Source organism: Crocodylus siamensis, chromosome 4, assembly GCF_052110815.1.
Source record: "Crocodylus siamensis isolate JL-2025a chromosome 4, ASM5211081v1, whole genome shotgun sequence".
In the NCBI taxonomy this organism is placed as follows: domain Eukaryota; kingdom Metazoa; phylum Chordata; order Crocodylia; family Crocodylidae; genus Crocodylus; species Crocodylus siamensis.
In genome coordinates, this window is record NC_143398.1 from 228,622,061 (window position 1) to 228,631,249 (window position 9,189).

General features: G+C 44.6%; 1 protein-coding gene across 4 annotated transcripts in view; it reads right to left on the minus strand.

Annotated features, from left to right (window-relative positions):
* SPOPL (speckle type BTB/POZ protein like) overlaps nt 1-5,375 on the minus strand; it is a 62,011-nt gene extending 56,636 nt beyond the window's left edge. For 2 of the 4 annotated variants that reach the window (XM_090045834.1, XM_090045836.1), the window contains exon 1: nt 5,247-5,375. The gene's annotated coding sequence lies outside the window, so the exon portion shown is untranslated. The other 2 variants (XM_090045838.1, XM_090045837.1) reach the window with 2 other exon arrangements.
* Between the last annotated feature and the right edge of the window lie 3,814 nt (nt 5,376-9,189).

Sequence of the window (9,189 nt, forward strand, 5' to 3'; positions counted from 1 at the left end):
AAATCTATAAACTTATAACAAATGTGCAGTTTTTCCATGTGCAGTCAGGCCTCAATTTACATGGTATTTTTGCACGGTTTCTGTTATACACAATCAATTAATTGTGACCCTTTCTTTCTGTGCACAGTATGGATTCACTTTTATACAGTGCAGCATGGTCACCAAGTTGCACCATGGTTGCCAATATGCGCAGACACGTCTAGAATGAGCTAGTCACTTCCCACCCTCCATCTAGCACACTGCTCTTAGTGTAGCTGGTAAGTGTATTGTGTTGTGGTAGAAGAAGAGGTGGGGAGGGAAGGGACGTGGGAGGGGGGGAGATCAACACCCCCGCAGTGAGGGAGGGAAGGAGGCAGAGGCTGGGGCAGGCATTGCCAAACTGGGCTGGGGTAGGGTGTGTGGGGGACAGAGATGTTGCTTGTACGAGGGACAGCTCCTACTGCTGCACGCACCCCGAGAGGGCATGGGGGACATGTGCCCCCAGATCTGTGCAGGGCAGGCTGCAGCTGTGAGCTAGGGTTGGGGCTGCATGGGGCTCTTCTCAGAGGAGGCTGAGCCAGGCTAGGCTTGGGGCAGGCGGTGGCACTGGAAAGGGACTATGGTAAAATATGGGGTGGCTGTAGCCCAACTACTCGTAGCCCCTTCCCAGGGCTGCCACTGCCCACCCTGAACCCAGCCCCTGCCAAGAAAAGCCCAGCACAGCCCCAGCTTCCCCGCCAGACAAGCTCCATACCACAGCCGCCCCAGCTAGACAGCATCTAACCCTGCCCCACTCCTCCTTCACCACTGAGGACATTGATCTGCCTGTCCCCCCAACTCTTCCCTGCCCACTCCCCTTCCACCACACCAGGTTTACCAGCCACACAGAGCTCTCCAAGCTGCCAGGCTGTGGTCCTCATTGCCTGCATGCTGCGTTGCAGCTGGCTGCGTGCATGCATGGGCATTTATTGGCCGAATTATCAGCCACACCTGGAACCTAAACCTTTATTTCCCATATACCCTTGATATCTTTTTACATAATTTCTATTTGCATGTTGTTTTTTCAAGAATATAACCATGGTGCAACTCGAGGCCCAACTGTATAGAATCTAATTCCTTGGCAGTCATCTTAAATTCAAGTAAATATGGTAGGAAGGTGGTGTGTCTGCATATAATTTATAAGCATGTAAGTTATACCAGGATCCACAGAGAACAGACGAGCAGCTATCTAAAAAACCACTAAACACACAGTACATGTACCACTTGGTGGAAACAGCAGGTCTTTTTGTCTCAAATGTCTAACTTGGGATATGCTGCAATTGTTCTGGTGTAGGCACTGTATATCTTATACTACAAATGCCATTTTGATAACCAACACCAAGCTGGGTGAATGTATCCCAGTATATAGGCTTACACTATCTTACATTATAGAAATTGCTGATTTACCAATTACATCTCTTCTTTTATTCAGCTAACTACATCCAGTTTATATGGAATTCAACTGAAATCACTGTGTATCCTGGCCTCACTGCTCTTAATAGACTGCACAGAAAGGAAATATTTTTAATTCACCAAAATAATACTCTGTAATATTTTATACCAGATCACTTCAATCGCTTCCATAAGCGCAGACTAGTATCTGGCAGTATTGTTTATGTCATGTCAAAAAAACCGAAAAACAAAATCAAGAGAGTCACTTCCTGAGAGAGATAAGCCAATGCAAGGTAAAAGTCATGCAGTTCACCAAATCTGAAGATGCAAACTCTCTGGTTCCACAGCAGCAACAAGCCTTTGAATGAGCAGAGGGAAATGTCCCACGCTCCCCTAACTATCCTAAGCTCAACAGTCATGCCAACAAACCTCAGCCAACTTAAATAATTCACACAACAAGATTTAATGGTTGCCTGTACAATAAAGTGTGCTGTATAAGTCCTATATCTGACAAAAGTTGCAGTCAATTTTCACCAAGCCACAAGAAGCCATATAAGCAACTTAGGGGCTCTTGCTCTGCCAAAGCAGCATTTAGTTAAAAAGAAGAGTTTGTTCCCAAACTGAACATAACCCTACCCCAAAAGTTAAATACTGACAAAAGTTACCACTGGTTGAAAATACCCACTAAGAATGACATACGCCTGCCACATTATATACACATCACATAACCAGACCTTAAAAAAAACCCCAACAACAAAAAGTACTCAGCTATAATGAAGTGCCATCTCTTCTGCCGTGAAATGTCTACGGAACCTAAGCTTGAATTTAAAAAAAAACAAAACAACAACAACAACAAAATAAATTTCAAAATGTTTTCCACTGGCAAAGATTACCTTCTAAACATGCAGAAAAGTGCAAACAAAACCAGCATGTCTATCTTCACAGAAAGACAGGCATTCCTACTCCTTTGAAAAAAGACCTACCTGTGGAAAAAAACCTAAAAGTTATTCCAGGAACCCAGCTGCCTCAGGAACCAACCATGTGAAATGGGGTGGGAGAGAAAAGAGATGAGAAGCTGTTGCTACTCCAGCAGACAGTCTTCCTGGGGTGGCCAAGGTCCCACATAAGGTAGTGAGAGGCTTTGCTTGTCTGAGATTATTTGTACTGTAACAGTTCCATGGCTGAGGTTCCAAGGACCACTAGGTCTTCGTGTTAAGACATTCTTTTCTGTGTTAAAATAACAACAGATGTCAGCCTCAAAAGTCTGCAGTCTAAGATACATGGTATTCCTAGGATGGAATGTATAAGGCCTGCTAGCTATGGCAATTTTCATAATGACAGTGAAAAATAAACTCATTCTGACCCAACTTCGGGCATTTGACAACTGGCTTAGCTACTTCCCCTTACAAAAAGTAGTCAGGTTCCTGTTCTTCATTTTTAAAAATTAAATAATTTTCTAAATATTTACTAAAAATAAGGAGATTCCAAGATGGTATCCTTCTAGGAGCTGGAATCAGTAGGCATGGAATATTAAAAGTGGAAGGGCTTTTCCTAATCACTAGAGATTTTAACTTTGTTTTCTGTTTGTTTTGTAGCATATAAAGTGTTAGATACCAACAAATGTGTCTAGGCCAGTTGCTCTCAATGTTTTGGACAATGTTTTTCTGTTTCTGAACATTAGCAATATGAGGTTCAAAGAGTAAGGAGGAAGTAGTTTCGGGTGCTCTAAGTGTCCCAACATGTTTAGCAGTTTAAAAAAAAAAAAGCATACAACATGTTTATATTTCCCCAGTTTTGTGAAAATTCAAGGGCAAAAATGACTGAGAAAAAAAAAATAGTGAAACTAATGTACAAAACAGCTGTTAAATCTTTGCTCTGTGCCTTTAAGAAAACTATGTTTTTGCTCTTTTCAGGTATTATGTTTCTAAGTATTATTTGTAACAATTAGGTAAAACATTAGACATGAGAATGATTTCTAAGTTAAAGCATAGGGACCATTTTAAAGGAACGCAGTTAATTCCTCAGGGATTGTTAAGTTTGAATTGGGGGGAATGGGGAAAGGGTGAGAGAAAGAACACATGCAACTTTTTTTATTTGTTGAAACCTTTAGTATAGAGATATTAGAAACAAATGGTAAAAGTGCAAAGGTATGTGGCCCTTCCAGAGGTCAAACATAAAACACTTGTCAGTGACAAAAAACACCATGTCACTGGAAACTGAAACTCCCTCCCCCATCGCCTCACAAGAAAGCAGCTTGATTTTACTTAGCTAAACTTTGGAAAGAACAATAAACTCATCTCAGAAGCATCTTCATCTGCTTTTGTCCAAAAAGTTTAACAAAAAGCCGGATGTAATCATGCCTCTATTTCAGTTCCAGAACAGCAAGACTTCCACTGTAGCATCCAAGCCACATGTGACAATAGTTCTGCAGAATAAATATGTGGCAGCACGAAGAGCAGCCAAGAACCCAGCCGGACTTGCAGATACCAAGAGAAGTTTGCACAGCCGGTGATCAGAAGTTGACTGCATTTCATTCAACTGAGCATATTTAATCTGAAAGGCATGACACCTCTAACAGGAAAGATTATATAGTTCTTTAAGAATTAAAATTGTACCTCTACTAAGCAGAAGTGCATTTTGAAACGGAAAGTAAGTAATGCCCGCAATATCTTCAGCGTTTCTATTACAACATCAGCACACAAAAGATAATTCGTTCATGAAACTTTACTTAATGGTAGGAATATGATCATGAATCATATTAGTTTTGCTGACCTCGTTCTTTCCAAAGCAAAATGTTTCTCCTGTTACAAGTTCTCTTACCTATTAGTCAGGTATCCGGGTTGTAGCCCTATTGGTTATGGGGAAAGATTTTTGGTCTAATAAAACCATTGCTGGTCTAATATAAGACATCATCTCTACTATGAGTCCTGACTGCCTTACTAATTAGTGTTACAGGGGTATAGGTTGTAGCCGTGTTGGTCTAGGGACACAGGCTGACAAAGTTCTTTGGATGAATCTTATATCTTTTAATTAGACCAACTCCAATAGTTAGGGGGGGGAAAAATTGTGAACCAAAAAGCTCACTAAAATTTCCCCCCCCCAACTATTTAAGTCGGTTTAATAAAAGATATCAGATTCACCTAAAGAACCTTGTTGGCCTACTACCCATTTGCAGCATTAACATGCTCAGACTATGCTACAATACCACCAGGACAGGAGACTACAGTTAAAATGTCAAATGAAACCCTGGACATCACCAGGTGCAAATGTAACTTGACTAGAGACAATCCCACTCCCCGCCCAATATTGCAACTGCTGTAAACCAAACCACAGTGAAGACTATACACGCAACATCTTTGCTTTAACTGTAGCAGATCAATGATTTCACCAGCCCCAATGTCTATGAAATCTATGAAATTAAACACCCCTGCCAACATTTAGGGGAAAAAAAGCTTTCAGTGGAAAGGTGGAAGCAGGACAGTCCTTGATTTGTTTAAAAAATGGGATGCGCCTTTTCCTCAGAAGGGAAGAGCCCACTCGGAGTGGGAAGGACGAGGCCAAGCCCAGGGGCCAGGAGGGGCAGGAGGGCGCTGGCTGGGCCCCGGGCAGGGAACACGACCCGGCCGCGGGGCTAGGGCCACCAGCCCAGGCCGCGGCAACTCTCCCCCCTCCCCCTTCGCTGCAAAACGCCCCGCTACTTGCATCGCCGGAAGCCTCCAGGCCCCTACCCGCGGGAGCGGCGGGGCTGAAGCCCGAGGAGGCGCCCCGTGGGCCCGGGCTGGGGTGGGGTGGGGGCGGAGCCGGGTGCCGCACGACGCGGGCCGGGCGGTACGTACCGGAGCGCGGCGCGGGTGGGGCTCATGCTGCCGGGCCGGGGGCGCAGCCACATTCCTACCCCTGCGAGCGCCCCCCGCACCCTGGCGCAGCCCCTGCCGGCTTCCGTACGGCCGCCCGCTCACTTCCGGGGAGGGCGGGGTCGCGCCGTGACGTCACTGCGGCCGGGCCGCGACGTCGCCACTTCCTCCTAGGGGATGGGGGAGGGGTCTGTCCTGAGCCGCCGGCACCAGGGGGCGGTGCGTCAGACGACTCATCGAGGGACCGCGCTTTCCGGGGTCGCCTGGCTGCCACTTTCACAGCAGGGAGCGGGGGGAAGGACCCGGCCATTGCATCTCAGGTGTTGAGACCTTAGCTGGGCCGCCCTGGTGCAGGGCTTGGGGGTGCTCAAACGCTGAGGAGACTGGGCCAGGTGGGCCCATGGTGTGACCCAGGCAATGACAGCTCTTAGGAAGCTTTTGGCGGTCGCGGCTCTGGGAACAGAGTCGACTCCCCCAGGGACGGCGGGTCTGGTTGCCTGCCCCGGGGGTCTCCAGTCATTAGGGAATCGATCTCCAGGAGTCACCGGGACATAAATGACAACGCATTCAACTAAAATAAACTTGATCTGAGCCTCCAAGCGGCCCAGAAGCGATAGAATCTGCTTGATGCAGTTGTGCAGTGGGTTTTTAAAACGCAGTGTTTGCATTCCTGATGTCAAGCCATAACTGTCATTACATCATGTGATGAAACCTCCTGGGATAGGGCTGGCAACCGCATTAGCAATACGTAGGGGGTGCACACAGGTGCCTGTGTACTCGGGTCGGCAGTGAAAGAAGTGCTGCTGACACGGATGGCAGCACCTGTGGGTGGTCGACGCTTGTCACCCCCCTAACACCGCTGCTGTTGTCTGCAGGAGCTCTCTGCTTGCCGCCACCGTGCAGGGGTCACACTTCATTCATGGGCAACTTTGAATCTAAGAGCAGGGCTCGCAGGAGGAACAGCCACATCTTCTTTGGGGTGCAGATCTGAATCAGCTCCCATAGAAACCCCTCTCGCTACTGGCTGCACTGACAAGGGACCATAGGCTTTAGTCTGAACACATCTTAAATGCGCGGCTTTGTCTGCCATCATCTGAAAAGCTGCTGACAACCACCACACTGCTGCAGGCCTGTCTATGAGGAGGATTCAGTAATAAGGTTATGAAAAATACCCACGTGTTACATGCAGAAAAAGAAGAGGCAAGACTGCAACCCAGAGCTTCCTTGCCACTGACACATTCATCGTCCCTTCAGCTAAAGTGCTTCCCTTCATACGTAGCTGTTGCACCTGGCAAGTCCATGATTAACTAAAATCAGAGAGGCTTTCTGGGGCCTAAGCTCACCTCCTCACAGGCAGATTTGATTCAGCATCTGATGAAGTGAGCTGAGACTCAAAAAAGCTTCTGCATCTCCGGTTTAGCGAGTCTGTAAGATGCATCTGTACACTGCCTTCCACCTGCCTAGAGACTAACATGGTTAGCTGCCTCTGTCAGACAGGTGATTGTTGTGTCAGATGAGAAACACTCGTCATGGAAGATAGCGGGGGGAGGGTCTCTAATTGGTTAATGGGAACTGTATTTCACCCTCCCTATTCACTTCTGTGACAATAGTATTTTATCACATGGAAATGAAATACAGTCTGAAACAAGTGTTCTGATTTGACAATCATGCTTCTTAGCAGGATAATTTTGGGGTGGGGGGAGGAAGGAGTCTTTCAGCTAATCCAAAGATGCCCAACTCCCAAGCCATGTCATCTAGCCTGCAGGGCTCCCCAAGGATCCAAAAAATTGGCAGTGGGAAAATGGGATAGCCATAATTGTCACTCCCTTGCTGCTAGATTTCTGGTGCTGTTGGGAGACCTGTGGGCTAGACAGCGTGACCCAGTGCTCTAGATTGCACAGGGCCAACACGATGGGGCTGGATCCAGCTGCCCCATGCCACTCATCCAGCCCATGGGGCCAAAAGGGTAAGCACCACTGAATTAATCCCTTAGAAATAAAGTTGCCCCCTGGCAACTTTCCTAGTAGCAGGATTTACTTTATGGTAACAAAGATCCAGTACTATCCACATTTCTCAACCCTTATTGCTGTATCATGTGCCTCAGTAGTGGCCTGATTCTGCTAGGTGCTGAGCAGGTGCCTTAAGGGTTCTTAAATACGCTTTCAGCTTTAGAATGCGATGAGTGTCCTGTCACCAGGAACTGCCATTCTCCCCATCCCCCAGAAGATGAAACGAGATGCATTATATTCATAATAAAGTTCTTTGGCCTAATTTTGGTGAAAAGCACTATTATATTTTTATTACCCAGATAAAAAAGGTGCTGCTCCAACATGATTTATTAAAAATTTGCCACAGAACTTTATAAATACCTCCAACATTAAATGAGCTAGTTAAAAAAAATCTTTCAGTTGGTATAGCAATTTCTTCTGTTTCCTAAGCAAATTATTGTTAGGGTCTATATGCAGTAAATATTTTAGCGGTAGAATTTATACTGGCAAATCACTAAGTCACCCAATACCTCCCACTGCAATCTTCCCTTTTTTCCTTTGTTCCCACAGGGAAGCATTTCCAGATGAACTGTTGCAAGTTTTTTCTGGTTGCATGCAGAGCCTGATCTGTGCAGAATAGGTAGACAGAAAAAAAATCCAGGTAGGTTTTTCCATCTTGTAGACACTCAGTTATAAGAAATTCTAATTCAAATGATTTTAGTCTTTTATAACACAGTGACTGTGTATTTGGAAGAGAAGTAATTTGAAATGCTAGGATACCAACTGAGTTTTTCCCCAATTCTATCAAAGTTAAGTATGTATATTTATAAAGATATTTATGTGAAATAATGATTTTTTTTTCTTCTAACTAGAGTCAAAAGAAAAAAGTAAACTTGAAAATGTACATACTGCTATTAATTATTACAGAGAAAAATAGTTAAAAGAGTGTTAGTAAGGTCACAACACAAACATTCAAAAGTTTGACAACCTTACTTCTGACTTTTCTTATCTATCTGATCCTTGTTTACTCTTGTGTCCGTGCTGCCTGTCTCCATCTGATCACATTTTTTTCCTCCCACAGGCCTTCTGCTATATTGCTTACAGAAAAATGTAGTTGTTCAGTATTTTCCCCTCATTTTCATTATACCATATGTGGACTTTACTGAATGCTCCCAAGACCCTGAACTACATACAGAATTATTGATCTTCTAGTGGGCTTTTCTACAGCACTTGTCACCACAGTATCCAAGTGCTCCACAAACATTAATTTGTCCTTGCAACTTCTCTGTAAGGTAGGAAGTAATACTCATTTCACAAATGGGGAACTGGTGTACAAAGAGATTCTGGCTAAAATGTGAAAAACCCATTCTTTGGATGTATATTTTAAGGTAACAATACCATTTTGAGACTACTTGGCACTTGATAGGTTTGAGTCACTGAGCAGGTATTTAATAAGTTTCCCCATATTTCTATCAGGTAGAAGTGCAAGTTATAAAACCTTCCATTTCTGATCTGGTTCCTAAATCAATTATAACTTAGTGCCTCATGATACCCAGCTCTGGACGCATTACTGAGAATCACACTACCTTAGTTTAAGAGGGTCCCATGGTTCATTAGCTTCCTAGGAAACTATGAGTAAAGGACTCCCCAACTTCACACACAGTTAAAATAAAAATGTTACGTTTGTGATTTCTTAAGTTTTCTGCCCCAAAAGAAAAAAAAAATCTACTCTTGTTAGTGCTGCTAACAATTTGTTTTCACACATTGGGTTCAAAGCTTTTAAGTTTTTCAGTAAAACGGTATTCAACCTGAAAATGTCCCTTGCACTGGACTCCTTTGGTCCTACTTATAGGTCTTCAGGCTCTATTGCCTTAGGGGCTGTAGTTGTGGCCTCCAGCTACTCTCATGCCTCATAGGTTTTACTCTTTATGTCTTTC